Below are 12,041 nucleotides of genomic sequence, written 5' to 3'. Positions count from 1 at the left end.
TCTCAACTCGTTCCGTCCAGTAACTGATGTACCATCAATCTGACATTTTATCTTAAAATACTTAGTTGTCATTGATGTTTTTCTGGTATTGCCTCTTGCTACTGCTGTTCCCAGCTTGTAACATTTCTGGATTGCGTCGAAGATATTGCAATTTTTGATCAAAACTTGCAAAAAAATCGGCACTTTTGGTTTTTCTTTAAAACATTTTCTTTTGCGGCGCACAAAAATTTATCTGAAAAAGGTTTTATAGTGATTTAGAAAAGACTATTTGGTGTCCGAAAAACTATTTGGTTGAAAAAAAAGGTCTTTGTAGTGTTTTGGGAAAATCAATTCAAATATAAAAACAAATTTTAAAAACTTATTTAGGGGAAATGGGAGTGCGCAATGCAATTTTTGGTAAAATGTACACAAATCTACAAGTGAAAGCTTTGCCTGTTTTTGGTCGGGTGACATTTTGTCACAGGCGACAATTCATGACAAGCGACAATTCATGACAAGCGACAATTCGTAACAAAACTGCTCGTATCAGGACGAAGCCCTGAATGTTCCGACTGCCTTTTAGGAATTATGAAGCAGTTTTAAACTAAAAAAAAATAAATGTAATAAATTATGTTGAAATTGTTTTTTTTCTAAAATTTGAATGTATTAAATGAAAGTCATCCCCCACACGCCATATAAAGTACGAAAGGATAGGATCCTTGTAACAAATCAATTTAGCAAACAAGCTTCCCGCATCCAGTTTTAAGCGTTAATAATTGATTATATACGATTTTAGTACCAGTCTTACTAAAATTGAGAAACAATCGATTTTAATCAATTGATAATCAATTATAATCTCTATTTTTCAAATCAAATTATATTTAATTATAATCGGTTATAATCAATTATAGTCAATTATTTATTCGTATATTTTTCGATACGATTATAATCGATTATAATTAATTAATCCTTTTTGTTTGCCCATTTTGTCTTCGAAGTTGCATCTAAATTAATAATGTTTTATTCTTCTTATAGAAGTTGATTCCTATGAAAAATGAGAAAAGCATTTTTAAAGTTTTTCAATTAAATCAAATTTATAATTTTTTTTCCTCCCCATTATTGTTGTTTTGTGATGCATATTTTAAGCTTTTTTAAACAACAAAACAACTGCAAATTGATTTAGTTTCATGATTGATTCGGAATATTTATTTTTCATCTACCGCGGGAACGTTTCCACTCATATGAAAGGATCTCTATCAAATTTTTGTTTCGTGGTAAAACTTTGTGTTCAGATGAACCAAAGTGTTAAAGAAATCTCTTTTAGAGTTTTTCTTATTGACACAAAAATAATAACCCATAAGATGTAATTCGAATGTAGTTTTATAATGACAAAATTTTGGCGAAATAAAAGATTATAAATGATTATAAGGGTTCTTTGTAACAAATATAATTAATTATAATCGATCAAAGAGATTATAATCTCTTGGAAAGTATCACGATTACAATCAATTGTAAATCCTTTAAACACCTAACTTTGTTAAATATAATCAATTATAATTGTCAAAAATCATCATAATAAACCATTGTAATCAATTACTTACGCCTAAATTTAGATGCGGGTTCTTTCAACCAATTTGGAACGATTTTAGGACGTACTAAATCTCCACTTACTCGAGCGTATATATCAAGCGCCAAATGTCCCAAATTGGCCAAAAAGGCAATATTTAAACCCCCCATAACTCCATTTTTAGCAATATTTAAACCTCCCAAAACAAATCATGATTTATCTTTTAAATTTGAGCGCAGGACAACAATACTTTTTGAATGATATTTTTAAAAAATTCCGTCAAAAATGGCTAGTTAAAAAGTCAAAAGTTTACTGAAGAAAAAACCATCCCGAGCAGAAATATTCCGTTACTTTCGTATCAAATGTCGAAACAACAAGTGTCTATTCGTAAGAAGACTATTCGTAAGAAGACACTGGAGAGCAGAATATGCTTGGTCCGCTTCGTTCCGCTGCGCTGACATTCGGCACAAGAAAAATAGTGCGCAAAAATTAGTGTTTGCCGCTTTAATTATTCATAAGAATTGTTACGAATTGCATAAATATTGCTACGAATTGTCGCTTCTCGCTGTTGTTTTGAAAATTCAAGTACGGCAAACATAAATTTAGCAAAAAAAAATACTTGTAGTTTTTTTAGCGGTTTTTGAAAATCATTTTGGTCTAAAAAAACAAACAAATTCAATTTTGGTTCGTTTTGACCAATTAATTTAAATCAGCACTATTAACGCGTTAGCGGAGACTTAATCCGTTTGAATCTTAGTTCCAAATGATTTAATTTTTTCAGCGTATGTTCGTTGACCTTCCGGAATCCTTCATAGTTGATACTTTTTGATAAACTGACCAAATTTGAGAAACATTTGAAAAAATAAACATTACGAGGCCAAATTGTTAACTGGATTAGTGCAAAAATTGCGCACTGGATGAGAATCATCACCAGGGGCGGATTTAGGATTTTCTTGAGTGGGGGATTTTTCAAAAAAAAAATCGAAAGTTTTGACGAACTTTTTTTTAGGTCGACCAAATTGATTTTCCGAGCTCTCCTAAAGCAGTAAAAAGACTCTTCTCAGGCCAAATTCTCCGCGCCGCAGTCTTTTGAAATATTGACAAAAAATTCGCGTTTTTTTGGCGCGCGCTCCCCCTCAAAAAATAGTATATATTGGCCGAATATAATAATCATTTGGTATGAACTATTTTGAACTGTTTTGACACAAATTAAGACAACGGGCGACTAAATTAACGAGCAATAACAGTGACTCAGTTAGGTACCATGAACCAAGAATTTTGAAAACAATTGACGCAAAAATGACATTAGTTGAAAAATAAATATTACAAAAAACCGTTAGTTTTTCGATTTTACAGTTTATACCTATATTTAAGCTCGATAATTGAAAAACACAAGAAGCAAACATATGTTAAACAAAAATATTGATAAGTGGTTAGAAAAATCTTAGGTTTGATCGCTGGTAACTAGCACTTTTTGGTTATCCCAAACTTTCAAACACCAGAACTTTGCAAAAAAAATATCACCAGTAAAAATAACTTTTTTTCCAACTTTCCTAACGAAAGAAACAGAATATTTGTGCTCGGTTGTTTTTTTCTTCTGACAAATTTCAACTTTTTAACTAGCCATTTAAAATATGGTGGTTTAAGGATTGCCATTTTAAACAATTTGGGACATTTAACGCGCAATATACTGTGCTGATTTAAATTATCCGGACAAAATGAACTCAACTTTAATTTTCAGACACGTTTTGCCCCAATTGGGTTAAGAATAGACAAAAAAAGAAGGGAACAAAAGTTGCTTAGAATTTTATTAGAATTATTATGGTGCTTTTTTTTCTCCGAAATTCTAAACCAAAAAAATTATCAAGAATTACGCTGAAACTACTCTGTTAAATGATGAGAAATGTTTTTTACAAGAAGATTTTACACAGCCCAAGAAAGTTCTACGAGAGTTAAATCTCCAAAAACATGTTTAACAGAAAATATTTTTGCTTGATAGTCAATTTTTTCTTTCGTAAATTTTTGGGGATTTAACTTTTCTGAAGTTTAGTTGGGCTGTGTATGAGGCTTCTTGTGACATATGATTCTCATCAATTAACAAATTTGTTTCAGCGTAATTCTTTATTGTTTGAAAAAAGCCAAAACGACACATTTTGGGGTAATGTTTTGGTTTAGAATTTCGGAGAAAAAAATGCACCATAATAATTCTGATGAAATTCTAAGCAATTTATGTTCTCTTTCTTTTTTTGCCTAATCTTAACCCAAATTGAGAAAAAAACCTTGTTTGAAACTTCAATTTTGGTTCGTTTTGACCGGATAATTTAAATCAGCACTATTAACGCGTAAGCGGAGATTTAATCCGTCTTAGAAATCGTTCCAAATTGGTTCAAGCAAGCCAATTTACCAATTTAATTATCTGATCTGATTGGTTTGCTACTAGGAACGGAATCTATTAATTTGTACTTTATATGGCGTGTGGGGTGATAATTTTCACAAAAAATCTCAAATAAAAAAAAGTTCTTTTTATTTTTTTTCCTAAATTTATTTTATTCATGATGTTACTGCTATATAGACCTTAAAAGGCAGTCGCAACATTCAGGGCTTCAAGCTGATATGAGCAGTTTTGTTATGTTTGACCTCAGGGGATCAATATTCTTCGGACGGCACAAAAACAATTGGCTCTTTCTCATTTCATCTCACATCCTAACATCACTTAATATTTAGCCATTATTTCACTAAAAACAACTATAAAAATGGTAATTATAACTTGTGTGTTTGTGTGCGGGGGAGGGGTAAAAAGTCATAACTCTTGTTGTTCCGACTTTCGATACGAAAGTAACGGAATATTTGTGCTCGGGGTGGGGTTTTTTTTTTCTTCAGACAAATTTCGACTTTTTAACTAGCCATTTTTGACGGAATTTTTTTAATATCATTCAAAAGGTATTGTTGTCCTGAGCTTAAATTTGAAAAGATACTTCACCTGTGATCATTTTTCGTAAAGTTACGGGGGTTTAAAGATTGCCATTTTGGCCAATTTGGGACAATTAACGCGCGATATATTTCGCGTTATTAACGCGTAAGCGGAGAGTTAATCCAGAAATCGTTCCAAATTGGTCAAAAGAAGCCTATTTGCCATAATTGGTTTCTTACAAGGAGCGAAATCTATCCTTTTGTACTTTATATGGCGTGTGTGGGGATGATTTTTGTAAAAAATTTCAAATTTTAGAAATTTTTTTTTTCATTTTGTTTTATTTCATTGAATTTTTTAATGTTATTACCGCTCCATAAACCTTAAAAGGCAGTCGGAACATTCAGGGCTTCGCCCTGATACGAGCAGTCTTGTTCTCTTTGCTATTTAAAAATGGCTGTTTGAGTCAATATTTGTTTGAAGAAAAAAACCCCAAAGGACAATATTTGGCCATTTTTTTGGAGAGTCGTAGCATAAAAACTACAAACAGAAATACCAAAAAAAGTCTCTTGTCATTTAACCCAACGCACTTGAATTATGAGATTGATGGATTAATTTCCTCCATGCAAAGCGACACAAACTAGTAAGCTCAATAAAAACACATGCAGCTCCATGTCTGTGAGTATAGACTGGTAATAATGGGTCCGGTCGTGTAAAAGCAATGGTGTTTTGATTTTGATGGATAATATTTAAACTAAGAACGAGCGAGCGACACCTGTACGAAAATTGTTGACAATTGAATTCACTTTGAATCGACTTGGAAATGACTTCTATTTTGCACGAAAGGTTGCAAGAAAATTGTGTTTTGAATCTATGCAATCAGTGAAAAAACGCGGGACTTGTTTTGAATCCACGAGCCGTGTAGCTCAAACGAGCCACATTTGAACAACGAATGAATGTTTAACGACTCAAACCAATGTCAATACTTTAATCTAAAATTATAGATTTATGATAACACTTTTTCTACGGTATTCCAAAAATCTAAGTGTCCATGAGCAACAAAAAATCAGGCATGATACTTTTTTCTGAGCGTGTTTAATTTAGACTAGCAAGCCCGTCTTCATTAATCAATCGGCTCGCAAATGAACCCTGTTATGAGCAAGCTTTTCAAGCAATAGAACTTTGTTGAATATTTTCAAGTTATTCTGTATCTTGAATGATTTTGCAAAACTTTAGATATTTCGTGGCTAGCTATGCATTCAAGCAATGAATCTTTGAAAAATTTCTAAGCACTAAGCCAAGCCAGCAATAAAACTTTGATCTTTTCTAGGATATTTCATGACAATTTATTATAACTATTCTTTTTGGCCTATCTCATAACTTAAGCTGATTGGCAAAAATTTATCAGCCAGCGATGACACAAATTCATTCTGGACAGTTTCATCAATTTTAAAACCTTTGAGTTTTTTAGGTTACTTTACAGTTTATCAGCTTACATAAAATTAGTGCTTCCCTCAGCTATCAAGGAAGTTTTGAATTTCCGAAAAATTTCAGAAGTCGATTGACAAGGCTTAAGTGTTTCTATGCGAGCCATTCAAGTGTTGATGGTTTGCAATATTTGAAATTATATAGGTGACTATAAATCGTTCACAAAAAATGACAACTATCACACGAGCTAATCAAGTTTTTGACGCTGTTGTATTGGCTGAATTGGTTCACAGCATGTTCAAGGTAGTCTTAGCAAGCTAATTAAGCAATGGATTTTCAAAAAGGCTTTGATTTACATATGAACATGAGCATGTAACCTTAAAGCTTTTCAAGCCAATGAGCCAAGAAAAGCTTTAAAATCATCCAGACTTCTTCGAAAGCTTAGATCAATAGGAGAAATGTAGAAAATTTTGAAGCAATCTGATAAACAAGAATAATATGTTAATTGCCAGATTTTTCTCATAGCTTGAATTTATTTTAAAAAACTTAAAACTATAAAGGCAAATTACTGAAATTAACAACTTCATTTTAATTTCATTTTTTGAACATTTCAATTGGTTGAATCAAAACAATTGTTTTCTTCCCATATTTTGAAAAAATTTGCTAAATCTTCTGTAATTTTTTTTGCTTATAACAAACTGGTATCATCAGCAAACAGAGCATGCATATTTTCTCTCATTGTCTCTGATTCTTTTCTGAGAAATAGAATACGATGGTTCAGCGCTTATTTTCTACTCTTGAACCCTAGGTTATCTACTCGCCATAAAAAGCGCCGTTTGATTTATTGTAGCTTCACAGACTTTCTAGAGGAGAACTCAAAAGGACATTAAAAAAGAAAAAAATTTTTTTTTGCCTTTTGGCAATCAGCTTCAGTCAATCGATTACCGTTTTTTGTTTGATAAATATCCAAAAATTCCAATGATCGAGTAATGCAAAACAAAATACGGCGGGGCATTGACTAGCATGCATCTCGACTAGCATAAAAATATTATCAGCAACCACATCGATGAAAAGGAGAACACGCATACTAACAACCTGGCTCCACCAATCTTCTTTCACTATCAGACGGATTCAAAATCGGAGACTCGGATTTACACCGACGAGGTAGTCCAAAGGTTACTGGAATCTCTTCAAAAAGAATTTGTTAAAAAAAAACTATTTTGCTATTGATAGCACCCTAATACGCCAAGTGGAAAGAAATCAGAAAGTGCAAACTAAAACTTGCTTAATGTATTTTTATTATACGATTATTCAGTTTTTTTGCTTACAATCATCATCCAGTGGTGCTCATTTATAAACGTTAAATTTTTAATCTCAACCTTCAAAAAACTGTTGATTAGTTTTTGATATCAACCAAATGACAAACTTACGTAACTCAGATTTGATTTATCGCAATTTTGCTAAATCTCATTGAAAACAAATATCTAGTTATAAATCCAGGGTTGGCATGTTATTTAACATTGTTATTTAACATTGAATTTAACATACAGTGTTATTTATAATTTCTAACAGTGATGTTAGCTATTTCTTAGAAATATGAGTAATTCTTAGAAAAACACAACGCAACTATACTGCATGCTTTTCCCGAAACGATTGTAGCGAATCCCGAACGGATGAAAAAAAAAATTTTCAAACCAATTGCAGTTTCACTTGACAAACTACAGAGCGAAAAATCTCACCTAACGTATGGGAAGCTTCGTGCTCAACTCGGCGTTGAGAAAGCCGGAAAGTTGGCGTTTCTGTTCAAGAAACTCAACTCTTGTTGATATATTAATTTAATTAAAAATTTAACAAAAATAACATGTTTTTTTCGATAAATTACAGTTAGTTTGTTATTTTTGTTTATAACTTACATTTTGCCAACCCTGTATAAATCTAGATTTAGAGTAAAGGTATTTTTAAACATAAATCAAAACCCAGTGTCATTTTGGACTTCATTGTCATTTTGTCTTGCGCTTTTTTGAATTTAAAACTTTGATACAATTCTTTATTTCGTTATTTCTACCTGATAAGTCTAAAACTCAAACCAACCATTATATTTTTGTATGTGAAAATTTGTGCAAATCTAGCGTTTTGTGTGTTTTCTACTTACTTTAGTAAGTTTAACCTCCAATGAACCTTTCACCAGAGGGAGAAATGAACTATTAAGACGTTTGTTATTCATAGCCAAAAAATTTGCCTAGCAGTGGTAATATGGTGATTGTTTAATTTTGAAAAACTGATTTAAACTAGGTTGCAATAAAACAATTTTAACCTCCCCCATCAATATTGACTTAAAATCTTAATTCCTTTTGTTTGCAACCTTAGATGAAACTTCACAAACTTCTATGTCAAACTCATCGCTTAAGTATATCTAAACAGATATGCGCAAAAGGTCAATTACGGAGTAAAAAAGTAAAGATTGATGATAGTTTAAAGCAAACCTTTTTTTCATCTGAACATGCTACTTTCATTTAACCTCTCGGTTAATGAAACATATGTCTAGGAATAATTACTTTTTACAAACAATCAACCATCTAAAAAGTAAACTGCATTAGGCACCAATTAATTAATTATTTATTAAATATTTTGTCAGAAAAAAATGATTGGCAAAAAATACTTCTGAACATTACGAGTGATGTTTCATTTGGATCTTGTTTTTTTTAGGTATTCTTTTTAACTTTTCTTCCTTTTTTCTTCAGTTTTCTTGCGAGATGTGACGAATCCAAAATCTTACGCACTGAAACCCATTTTAAACGAAATTTTTTGCCCCTGATTATCTGCCGTTTGGGTTTTTTGATCAACTCGGGGATCAAAAACCATTACTTGTAGAGTTCTTTTGTTTTCATGCAGCTTGAATGATTCATAGAGAAAAAACACTTACTTTTCTTTTTTTCTTAAGCAAAAGACATATTTGGAAGACTCATTTTCTTACCAATAGCTCTGCTTGAAATTTTTCTTATAAAAAGACGTGCTCTATTAAATTTTCTAGGTGAAACAGTCTTTGATTTCATGGTTTACTTGTTTAATTATACTGTTTAATTGTAAAATTGGTAGTTTTTGAAAAAAAATGCTCAGTTTTTTTATATAGGATAATAGAAAAACTTTGGTGAAACTTTTTCGAACAATTAAGAGTATTAGGTTTCTGACAATATTTAGTGAAAAGACTTCTTACGCCATTTTGCAGAATTTTTTTAAAACCTTCACTGCAAAGCCAAAAAATTGAACCAAAAAAATTCCTAGATGTCGGCATGATTTTGAAACTCAAAGTTCGTGATTTTTACACTGAGTCTATAATAATTAAGCAGTTTAGCAAAAAAAGATCTGTTTTATCTGAATTCCAAGTCTGACGAGTATTTTTCATTTGTAAGCATTTATGCCTTCTAGTTATTTTTTGGGGGTTCTTGCTGTAATTCTGGAGGTTATGGTTCACTATCAGACAGGTATCAACTGCAAATTGAACATGCATATTTTCTCTAATTGTCACTGATTGTTCGTTGATGGTTCATCGCTGGTTTTTGGTCGTTGAATTCTACGCGATACACTCGCCATAAAAAACGCCATTTGAATCAGTGTTGTTTCGCAGACTTCTTAGGGGAGGATTTTAGTGGATATTCAAAACTGAAGTTTTTAACTGTTGGGAAGGCCTGATGTTGTGACAATCAGCTCTAGTCAAATGATTACCGGTTTTGTTGGGAAAAAAATTGTCATTTTATTTTCCGTGAACGCAGAATAACACCTTTCTTGACTCTTTCGAGGATATTTTTGGAATTTTTTTGTTACTCAGGAAAAAACTACTGTCCAACTTGAAGCTCGAACTCGGTCAACTTCTTTATTCCTATCATAATAATGCATGATTTCTCGCAAATATTAGTCGTTCAAAAAATGGTGGTCTATTGAATACGCTTCACGTTCAAGATCAACTTGTTCGAACAAAAAAAAGTTCAATTGAGTCAAATCAAGAAAAAATTAGCTGTTTTTAGTTTTATATGTATTTATTTGCCTTAACTTATCCTTATGCAGCTACTCTAAGCTTTCATAGCATTTCAAAGACTGTCCTAATTGTTCCGACTTTCGATACAAAAGTAACGGAATATTTGTGCTCGGGGTGGGTTTTTTTTTCTTCAGACAAATTTCGACTTTTTACCTAGCCATTTTTGACGGAATCTTTTTAAATCATTCGAAAGGTATTGTTGTCCTGAGCTCAAATTTGAAAAGATATTTCACCTGTGATTATTTTTCGTAGAGTTACGGGGGTTTAAAGATTGCCAATTCGGGACAATTAACGCGCGATATATTTCGCGCTATTAACGCGTAAGCGGAGAGTAAATCCGTCTTAGAAATCGTTCCGAATTGGATAAAAGAAGCTTATTTGCCATAATTGGTTTGTTACAAGGAGCGAAATGTATCCTTTTGTACTTTATATGGCGTGTGGGGGAATGATTAGCATAAAAAATTCCAAATTTTAGAACATTTTTTTTTCATTTTGTTTTATTTCATTGATTTTTTCTGCTTCATTACTGCTTCATAAACCTTAAAAGGCAGTCGGAACATTCAGGGCTTCACCCTGATACGAGCAGTCTTGTTTCTGTTTTCGATTGGATGTTTGTTGATATCCTATTAATGTACCATAAGAGATATGCAGCCTTTAAAGCTTTTGAGTTCACTTTTTAGATACCATCGTGGCTAGAACAAAAATGTGCAGAGCTTAGGGTTTTTTAGTGTGTAATTGATCATGTATTTGTCCTCTTCTTCCATGTTTCCACTAATCATAGGTGTAATTTTAGGTACGTCATGTCTTCAATGATTTTTCATGTATTTAGCCAACAAAACTAATATTTTTTGCCGGTATGTTTTTGTTCTGGTGCTTCTAATTCCTCAATTATCCAGTATCTTTTCCAACATTGTAATTGTTTTTATCTTGTTTGCTCGAACACGTCGCTTATCGTTCTAGTTTCTCAGATGTGATGATTTCTTGTGAGACTAGGCTATTTCTTAATCCAGATGGTATGGGTTTATCAAATTTCATTCTTCTGTAGGACATTGATTTGTGGAAAATATTTGAACTCGTCACTTGCCGACCACATCGCTCATTATTTTGCTTTTGGAAAATTACAGTCCAAATTGAAGGTCGCACTCGGCCAATTTCTCTGTTTTAATTCAAATTCCAGCTCAGTTGGTTGTTCGCAAATTATAAATCTATTATAGTCTACATAGTCTATTATAAACGTTCCACATTGCAATACCAAATTTTGTCGAACCAAAGCATTTTAAAATAACCAAAAGTTGAGTTGAATCTTGGATAAGTTTACCATAATCGGTAGGTATCTTGGCTATAACGCATCTGCCCAATATTTTCTCGAAAAATTGTTTTGACAAAAAACCGAGAGAAATAAAACCGAGAGAAATGCGGCATTTGTTATGAGTCTTAGTGATAACAACCGTTAGTGTTTTTTATAAATAGCTTTTGTGTAATGAAAATCAATTCCTTTTAGAATTATTCGATTACACAAATGGTTTCGACAGCAGCAATAAATCCCGTTTTGAGTACTGATATCATCAATTTAGGCAGAAAAAATTTTCGAGAACATCATGGAACCGTGCCAACATTAGTTAGTCGTTTTGTGATTGACATTTTCTGGCCAGTTAGTATAAATATAGGGGATTTTTTTTAGCAAAACAATTAAAAAAGGTGTACATTTGTTGATAAGATTGAGGTGCCGTTTTGCAAATGACATCGCAAAGAATAATTTTGGACTGTTGGAGATAATAAAGAGAACATATGGTAATCTGATGCCAAAAAAAAAATGGTTGACTTCGGGTTGACTTCATGGTTGACTTCATCTTTGAATTCGGGTATGGATTTTGGAAACAAGAAAACATCTAGTTTGAAAATTTTTTATAGAAGAAATCCTGTAAATCAGTTGAAAACTATTGAATTACATCTTTGGTACTATATTTGGTTCATCGGTTTTCTCTAAATTAGGTTAAAAAAATCTCGGTCGAAATCTTTCAACCTCCAAATCTTCAGATTTTGAATCATGGTTGTGTTTATATTTTTTTGAAACTAATTTTCAGTAACTTGCGAATTTGTGATTAGTCGATTTTTGCAGGATGGTT

The sequence above is a fragment of the Symsagittifera roscoffensis genome, chromosome 4, assembly GCF_963678635.1.
Source record: "Symsagittifera roscoffensis chromosome 4, txSymRosc1.1, whole genome shotgun sequence".
NCBI lineage: Eukaryota > Metazoa > Xenacoelomorpha > Acoela > Convolutidae > Symsagittifera > Symsagittifera roscoffensis.
Note: the sequence above shows the minus strand (reverse complement) of the source record.